This window comes from Eschrichtius robustus, chromosome 1 (assembly GCF_028021215.1).
Source record: "Eschrichtius robustus isolate mEscRob2 chromosome 1, mEscRob2.pri, whole genome shotgun sequence".
Lineage (NCBI taxonomy): Eukaryota > Metazoa > Chordata > Mammalia > Artiodactyla > Eschrichtiidae > Eschrichtius > Eschrichtius robustus.
Genome location: NC_090824.1, coordinates 50,156,554 through 50,164,078, shown reverse-complemented (window position 1 = coordinate 50,164,078; position 7,525 = coordinate 50,156,554). Strand labels below are relative to the sequence as shown.

The window sequence follows — 7,525 nt, the reverse complement described above, 5'->3', positions numbered from 1 at the left end:
GTTTGAAAGGCAGAAAAGTTTGAAGGACCTACCAGTTAGGACCTGCTCCACGGCAGGGAAGAGAAACCCAACCTCAAACCAGCAGAACAAAGTTAACTAGGTTATACAACTGGGAGTCGAGGGGGTGCAGCTGGCTTCAGGCAAAGTTGGTTTCAGAGGCTCAAACTGAATCATCAAGACAGTGTTCTGATTTCTCTCTTTGCACCTAGGTTCTGCTTTCGTCTGTGTTGATTTTTATTTTGGGGCAGCTCAAGTCTTACTTTTATCCTTAGCATTAGCTACCCTGGAAAAGAGGAAGTGCCTCTTACCCAGGAGGGCTCCGTGGGGTTAGTGTCGGTCATGTGACACCCACCCCTAAACTGTGGTGGGGGACATGAGGCTGTTTGGCTGCGCTTGGTCATGGGGCAGGCAGAGGGGTCAGTGCAGTGGGTTCCCAGAAGGAGGTTTAGTCTTCATCAGTCAGTTGGGAGAACGTCTGATGGAGGACAGAAGTCATTGCTACAAATATCCACTACACAAAAAGATCATGCTTCTTAACAGAAGCAATGAAGCACACCGTGTACATCCAGAAAAGTCAGTTCTGGTGAGAGAGCAAGAAGGAAGCAAAAGGAGATACACTGAAGAGGGTATCAAATACCCAGCATGGGAGTTTCTGCTTCACCTGGCAGCCTCTGGGGAGGTTTTTGAGCAGGACGTTGAACAGTTTGGAACTCCAAGTCAGGAGAGTGCTCCTGCACCACTGTTTGCACAGGTGTGTGGGGAGGTATTGCAAGTGGGAGACATTACAGGAGCATAAATTAGAGGTAATGAGGCCTGGCCTTGGGCGACAGCAGTAAAAAGAGGAAGGGGAGGAAGACAGGACAAAAATACTGCTGGTTGGGGGAGCAGAGGAAGCTATTAGGCAGGCAGCTGAAGAGGCGAGGCCAGAGCTTAGGAGAGGGGTCAGAGTCAGAGGGCCAGAGAGTGGGAACCTACAATCGGCTTGTGGTTAGAATCAAGAGAATTGCAAGATCTCCCCTGTGACTTCTTACTCCCTTCCTGTGATGAAGGCAGAGTCTAAAGAGAAGGTGAAGAAGTCAGGTGGGAGTAAAAGTAAATGACAGGCATGCTGCTATACTGGGAAGCCCGCCTTTCTGACAATAGAGGCTTTTGTTTTTTCTGGCCCAGGCTATGTGTTGTTTACTTAGGATGACTTCTATCACACCTCTAGTTTGCAAGAGATTATCAGTCTGAACTCTCAGAGCAAATAATTTGAGGCTTATGCTGGGGAGATGCGTTCTTTCCTACCCTTGTCCACATATATTATCTAGTTTAACTATCACCACAGTGCTATCCAGTAGATGTCATTCTCACTTTACAGAGAGGGACACTAACATTCAGAGAAACTAACTTGCTCAAGGACATACAGCTAGATTTGGTGGTAGTCAAGTGAGCCATTTTCTCCTTGGGAGAAAAACAGAATGTTCATGCTTGGGTGCATAAAGGGAAGGTGAGTGGATTTAGAACAGATCTGGGGCCGTCTTCCAGAGCTAATTTGGAATTTTGTTCCTACCAGCCACACTAAGCCTCCACTGTTCTCTCTTCCTTGGAATCTAAGGTTAACAACCAGACACTTATTTCAGACAGAGAGTAACAGACTGAATGTGGGTGTCAGAGATATGCTGGAGAGTGAAAGGAGTTTTGAACGACAAAAATTTTTTAAAAATCCTTGTGGCAAGATTTAGAAAGACGATAGCTATTTTAAAAGTACATTGTACCTATGTTCATAAATGTCACTGAAACCTAAAGGCATTCTCTGGTTAAACATTTATTATTTGTGGGAGTGTGAAACTTGTTTTTCCTGTTTTTACGTTTCAAGAAACCAGGCCTATGTTCAATGTCCATTACATGCCATGAGATTATCCTTTACACTCACTTGGAATGTAAATATCAAGCTTCTCCATCTAAGTTTTGGATAAAACATGCCATTTATTTTGGTGCGCCCCAATATGCAACTGTACTGTGCATGCAGTACAAGCAGGTTTTCAGGACACATTCCTAAAAGAACAAGGTCAGGTACTGAATGTAGATACATGGGAGTGTGTGTATTATATACACATAACTCTGGCAATGATTTATCAAAGCACCAATGAGCCAACACATGAACCTGGAACTCAAGACTGTTAAATGCCTGGACTTCGGAAGATTAACAACTTGGAATAAAAGCTAACTTTTAAAAAATTACTCAAGAGTTTTTAAAAGCATTGACCCGTCAAGGGTTTAACAGACTGCCAGCGGTACTTCATTAGAGCTAATGACGTGAAGGAAATCTGGTAAGTACTCAACATTTAACCCTGTAAGGTCTGCATCTAGAACAGCTCTTTTTCAAAAGCCTTAATTTTGTTTTGCAAAGAAGAAATATCATTGTTTCTAACCTTGTGAATATTAAAAAGTGTGAACTTATCCTTCACCAAAGTAAGTTAGTGTATTACAGGTAAGCAATAGATGTTTCTAAAAATTAAGACCAGCTATCTAGTGTTCATGACAATCTTTTCCATCAACTGCAAACGAAAAGATCTTGAAAGTTTATATGCAGTTAAGCACTTGTGCTATTTTACTCTGGCTGACGGAGAAGCAGACACAATTCACGGTTCTGACTCTCATTCTTATCTGTTGGTACATAGTCAGCCTGAGGGATTAGTTAAACTAAGCTCCTGCAACCCATCATATATACTGATTACATGGTAAAAGACGGTTTATCCAGGAGGCAACTGCTACACAAGTACTTTATAGTCACCTTGCTCTTTTAGAATGAACACATCTAAACTCTGAAAGTAATTATGCAGATACATCAAGCCCCAGACTTCAGAAAAATGACCTGATGCCACTTATCTACTACTTATCTGGTCTCAGTTTAATACAGATAAGAACCACAGAAGGAAAAATTCGCTAAGGGTCCAGGATGGTGGAATCTTGGAGCTCCAGCCAGCAAGCCCAGGCTCTGTTATTTGGAAATGAGGATCTCCTCTGTTTTTGTTGGCCTCTGAATGCTCATGGCACTTGCTTTAAAACCATAAAAATGAACAGCGAACAAAGGTTTTCCTTCCACTGTATCTTTTTCTTCTTTCTAAACTGCTTACTTGTTCAACTAACAGCACTGTGCACGTGTTCTCAGGCTCCTCCCACCCCAGGTGCCGTTCCCACCGTGATGAAGCAGTGATGTTCATAAGGGCTCTATACTCTAAAAAAGACGCCCAGATTTCGCACTGCAACACAGACTCGCATTATTACATTTTCCCATCCCCTGATGTAAAGTCAGTCCATCTCTAGTATAATCACAACATTTATTGAAGGCTTACTGTGTGCCAGATATTCCATGTACTAAACTGATTTAATCCCCATGGCAAACTATGAGGCAATTTATTATGATCCTCACCTCACATAGGAGGAAACTGAGGCACAGAGTCACAGAGCTAAGTAAATGGCGGAACTGGGATTTAAATCCAGATAATCTGGTCTCAAGGCTTGTGCTCTGATAGTTTTCAGAATGCTCGTGAGAAAAACATTATCATAGAGATAATTTGCTCTAACATATTTTAAAACCTATTATTTGAAAACTATGTTATTAATAATGAATTACGTAAAATGTATCTCACAGTTGATGGACTCACTAGATCTTTACCAGAACTTCAACACAAAAGGACCTAAGACAATGTCTTAAATGACCCCAAATACCTAACAGTTTTAACCTAACTGGTGAAAATGGTTTCAGAATTTGTTTTCCTACCCAAAATCATTTAAAGTGAAAACTCTGTCTTTCCATTACCTGATTAATTTTCAGTAAAATTTTGTTGCCACAAACTTTTTCTAATTCAAATATAGCCTGAAGGTCTCTACGGTATGAAAACTGAATATTCTACTTTAAAAATGTTTATTATCAGTGAATCAAAAACTCTTTCAAATCCTGATGTTCCTTGAGGAAAAATTAAAACTGAAAGTCAAATATCAGTTATAGAACTGTGATATAGCCAAAGACAGAGCTTCAGTCTTTTGATGTAAAAGCTACTTACCACTCTAGTGAAGAAGGTATGCTGGTTTGAAAAACTAATTGAAATTAATTAGAAGTTTCAAGTACCTCAGATGTAAGATCATGCATTATATAAAAGGTACTTTCAAGGTGAATTTAATTTTTAGAACTTTGCAATGTCTGTCTCTCACGGAAGATACCAATAGCAGAGAAATGGTTTATGAATTGCAATGTATGCAGCTATATGAATGACAGTCAAAACTTCAAAAGGATATCAAAATGCAATAAAAAGACAAATCAAATACAATTTTATAAGAAAAAAATCCCTTTTCACTTACACTATTGTTATGGCCTGAATGTCTGTACTCCCCCCACTCCCCCATTCATATACTGAAACTTAGTCCCTCAGTGTGATGGTATTTGGAGGTGGGGCATTTGGGAGACGAGTAGGTCAAGAGGGTGAAGCTCTCATAAGTGGGATTTGTGCCCTATAAAAGATCCCAGGGAGTCCCTTCTCCCTTCTGTCCTGTGAGGTTACAATAATACAGCGGCCTATGAGGAAGTTGGCAACTTGATCTTGCATTGCCCAGCCTCCCAGGACTGTGAGAAATAAATTTGTTAAATAAATTTGTTGTTTACAAGCCACCCAGTCTATGGTATTTCGTTATAGCAGCCCAAACGAACTAAGACAACCACATAATATTCTGAAAGCAACTCATGATATACCTATTTATTTATTTATTCGTTTATTCTTTAAAATCTAATTTACTTCACCTTTAAAATGCAAGTGTGATTCCATTTGAAAATGTTCTATTTTAACAACTTCCTGTCTATAAACTGTTTAAAGACAAAGTCAAGCAATGCCATCTACAGGGAACCTTAGGAACAACAGTCATATTTCTATGACCCATACTTTTCTTTAAATGAATACAATGTCTGTAGTCTGAGTTAACACTGTATGTGACATCATTTAACAAGGAAACTAGGTATGCTGTGTAAAAAGCCCTACTAACAGTCATTCTGGATTATTAATACTTCTTAAAATAATTTTAAATAACCTAACTTCACTCCCAAATTCACCAAACATATGATCCGTGGACCCTTGGTTATGAACTGCAGAAGGTTAAGATTTAAAGCTACGTAACCTTAAAAGACTTCAAAGTTATAACTGATATATAGTCACTGGAGGCTACACCTGTAACAATTTTCTTTTCCCAGCTCTTGAATTCCCCCTTACTCTTGAATAGCATCACCTTTACCCTCTCGGCCAGATTCTCTAAATTTTCAGATATTTAGTTTCTAAAACTCAGCCCTGTTTATTTTAAAACCTATTTCATAGAAAATGCCACATCGGATTCAAAGCTCTTTCCCTCCCTTTAAAGTACAGACCCACTTTAATCACAGATGGTTTTTATACTTCTCTTTCCTTTTCTTTGCTCTCTTCTTGGAAGTAGATGCTAGAAGAGGTTTCTTTACTGCAGTAGTTCTCAATTTAGGCTAAACATTAAAACCATCCGGAGCCCTTCACCAAAAATACCATGCCTCTGGTTTAACCGGACTGGGACGGGACCTGGACATGGTTTGCTTGCTTTTAGTTTTCCACGTACAGCTAGTTTGAGAAGCACCGCCTTACTGGGGGGGTGGCTTTCTAATTGGCCATCACTGCACTGTGGTAAGCGGCTTATGGGTTTCGTTGTGCACAGCGGCAACCCCCACTCGCCTGGAGGACCAGAGGCCCATTCCTGAGCAGTTCCTCCTGGCCCTGGCAGTCCACTGAGATTTCAAAGTTGCCTATGTTCTGGCAGATCCCCGGACAGTGGCATCACGCCTCACTCACCTGCTGCACCACCTGCCTTTTAACCTCCCCAGGTTGCTGCAGAAGTCCTCGGGCCGCACGATCCATCTCTAACGCCTCTTGGCCTGACAGTCCCCACAGTGCCTCTCCAATTCCATTCCCATGCTCTGGGATTAAACGGGTGTGTTCATCTGCTGAGTAAAGACAAACCCAACCAGGTGGAAAAGGTGCTGGTCTCCCCTTCTGGGAGGCATCCTGGGTCTTGAATTTTTCCCTCAGGTCTCCCTCCTGTGGTTTCTGAGTACAGACGCACTCTGTTCCCTCCCTCATGAGAGCTCAAAGGACTAAATCCCTTTCCCCAACACTGCACTTCTCCAAAAGAAGACCTCTCCCAGGCCTCCCCAGGTGTCTGTGGGATGGTGGTTAGTGACAGCAGGTGTTATCTGACCTGGCGCCCCTCAGTAAGCCCTGCAGTGCTTACTGGTCCTAATCACCGTGGTTCTCTGATCCTAGAATGTGGGGATGGGCACCTTTTAACCTCTGCTTTGGCCTTATTCCAGAATAAGAAAATAAAACTCACTTGACTTTCTGTTACAAATTACTTAATTCTGTAGTCAGTACCATTAGGTCAGTTCCCCAGAAACAGATGGCAATGAATGTATGTAAGTGACTTATTAAGGAGGTGGTAAGTAAGGGAGTGGGAATAGGACATGAAAGAAGAGGAAGCACACACAGGCAAGGGTGTGATTCTGGCTAAGTTGCAAAGAGGCTGACTTCAGCCCAACCCCTCCAGGAAGTTTTGGTGTATGGTCACCTGTCTGAGGTAAAGGAGCTGGGCTTTCATTACAGGACTGTCAAGGGCACTTCAGGCAAGACCCACAGCGACTCTTCTAGAAGTACAGTGAAAACGGGAGGAGGGTGAAAGGTATCTGAGGAATCTGGATGGACTACTATTGCTGGTAAATGTTAAACTAATTTCTACAAGTTCTATAATGTTAAGAAACAAGCCATATACTCTCGTTTCTCTTCATATCGCATAAATCTTTCGCCTTTTACTAAAGATTTCCGTGGAGGGAAACAACTGAGTCTTACAATAATTTTTTGAGGCCTTGTTTTGGCAAGGCTGCCTAACTGTGGTAAGAATGAAAGAATTATTATCTTTTCAAAAGAATTATTACGTTTTCATCTCTAACAGCAAGATGACTTGCAAGTGTTTGTTTGGCTATTTATGTGGGTGTATTAAAGTGAAAAAAATTTTCTAGAAATCTGTGTCCCATTAGGTGTAGTTTTAGGTGTTTCTGGGTTTTTTTGTTCTTTAATCTCTGGTGGGGGTTACAGAGTTACATGTCTTGCAGATGATATGCAAATAAAAGCTTTATTGGGGCTTTCCTGGTGGTCCAGTGGATAAGACTCTGTGGTCCCCGTACAGGATACCCAGTTTCAATCCAGCTGGATCCTGCATGCATACATGCCAGAACTAAGAAGCCTTAAATAAGCCCACATTCTGCAACCAAGACCCAGTGCAGCCTAAAGAAACACTGAAGTAAAAGAAAAAAAATTATCATTAAATAAATAAATAAATAAATAAATAAATAAATAATAAAAAAGAAACAAGCCAGAAAGTGGTCATTTGTTCTAAGACTTCACTAGTAATACCTGGTATTATCTGTAACTAAGAAAGTATCATATACTTAGGTTACACTAACTGCTTAGTAAGCTGCTTA

General features: G+C 41.0%; 1 non-coding gene across 1 annotated transcript; it reads left to right on the top strand.

Moving 5' to 3' along the window:
* Positions 1–6,812: 6,812 nt before the first annotated feature.
* LOC137753187 (U5 spliceosomal RNA) lies at positions 6,813–6,926 on the top strand. The gene has a single exon (XR_011071409.1). It is a non-coding gene; the product is annotated as a U5 spliceosomal RNA (small nuclear RNA).
* The last annotated feature ends 599 nt before the right edge of the window (positions 6,927–7,525 follow it).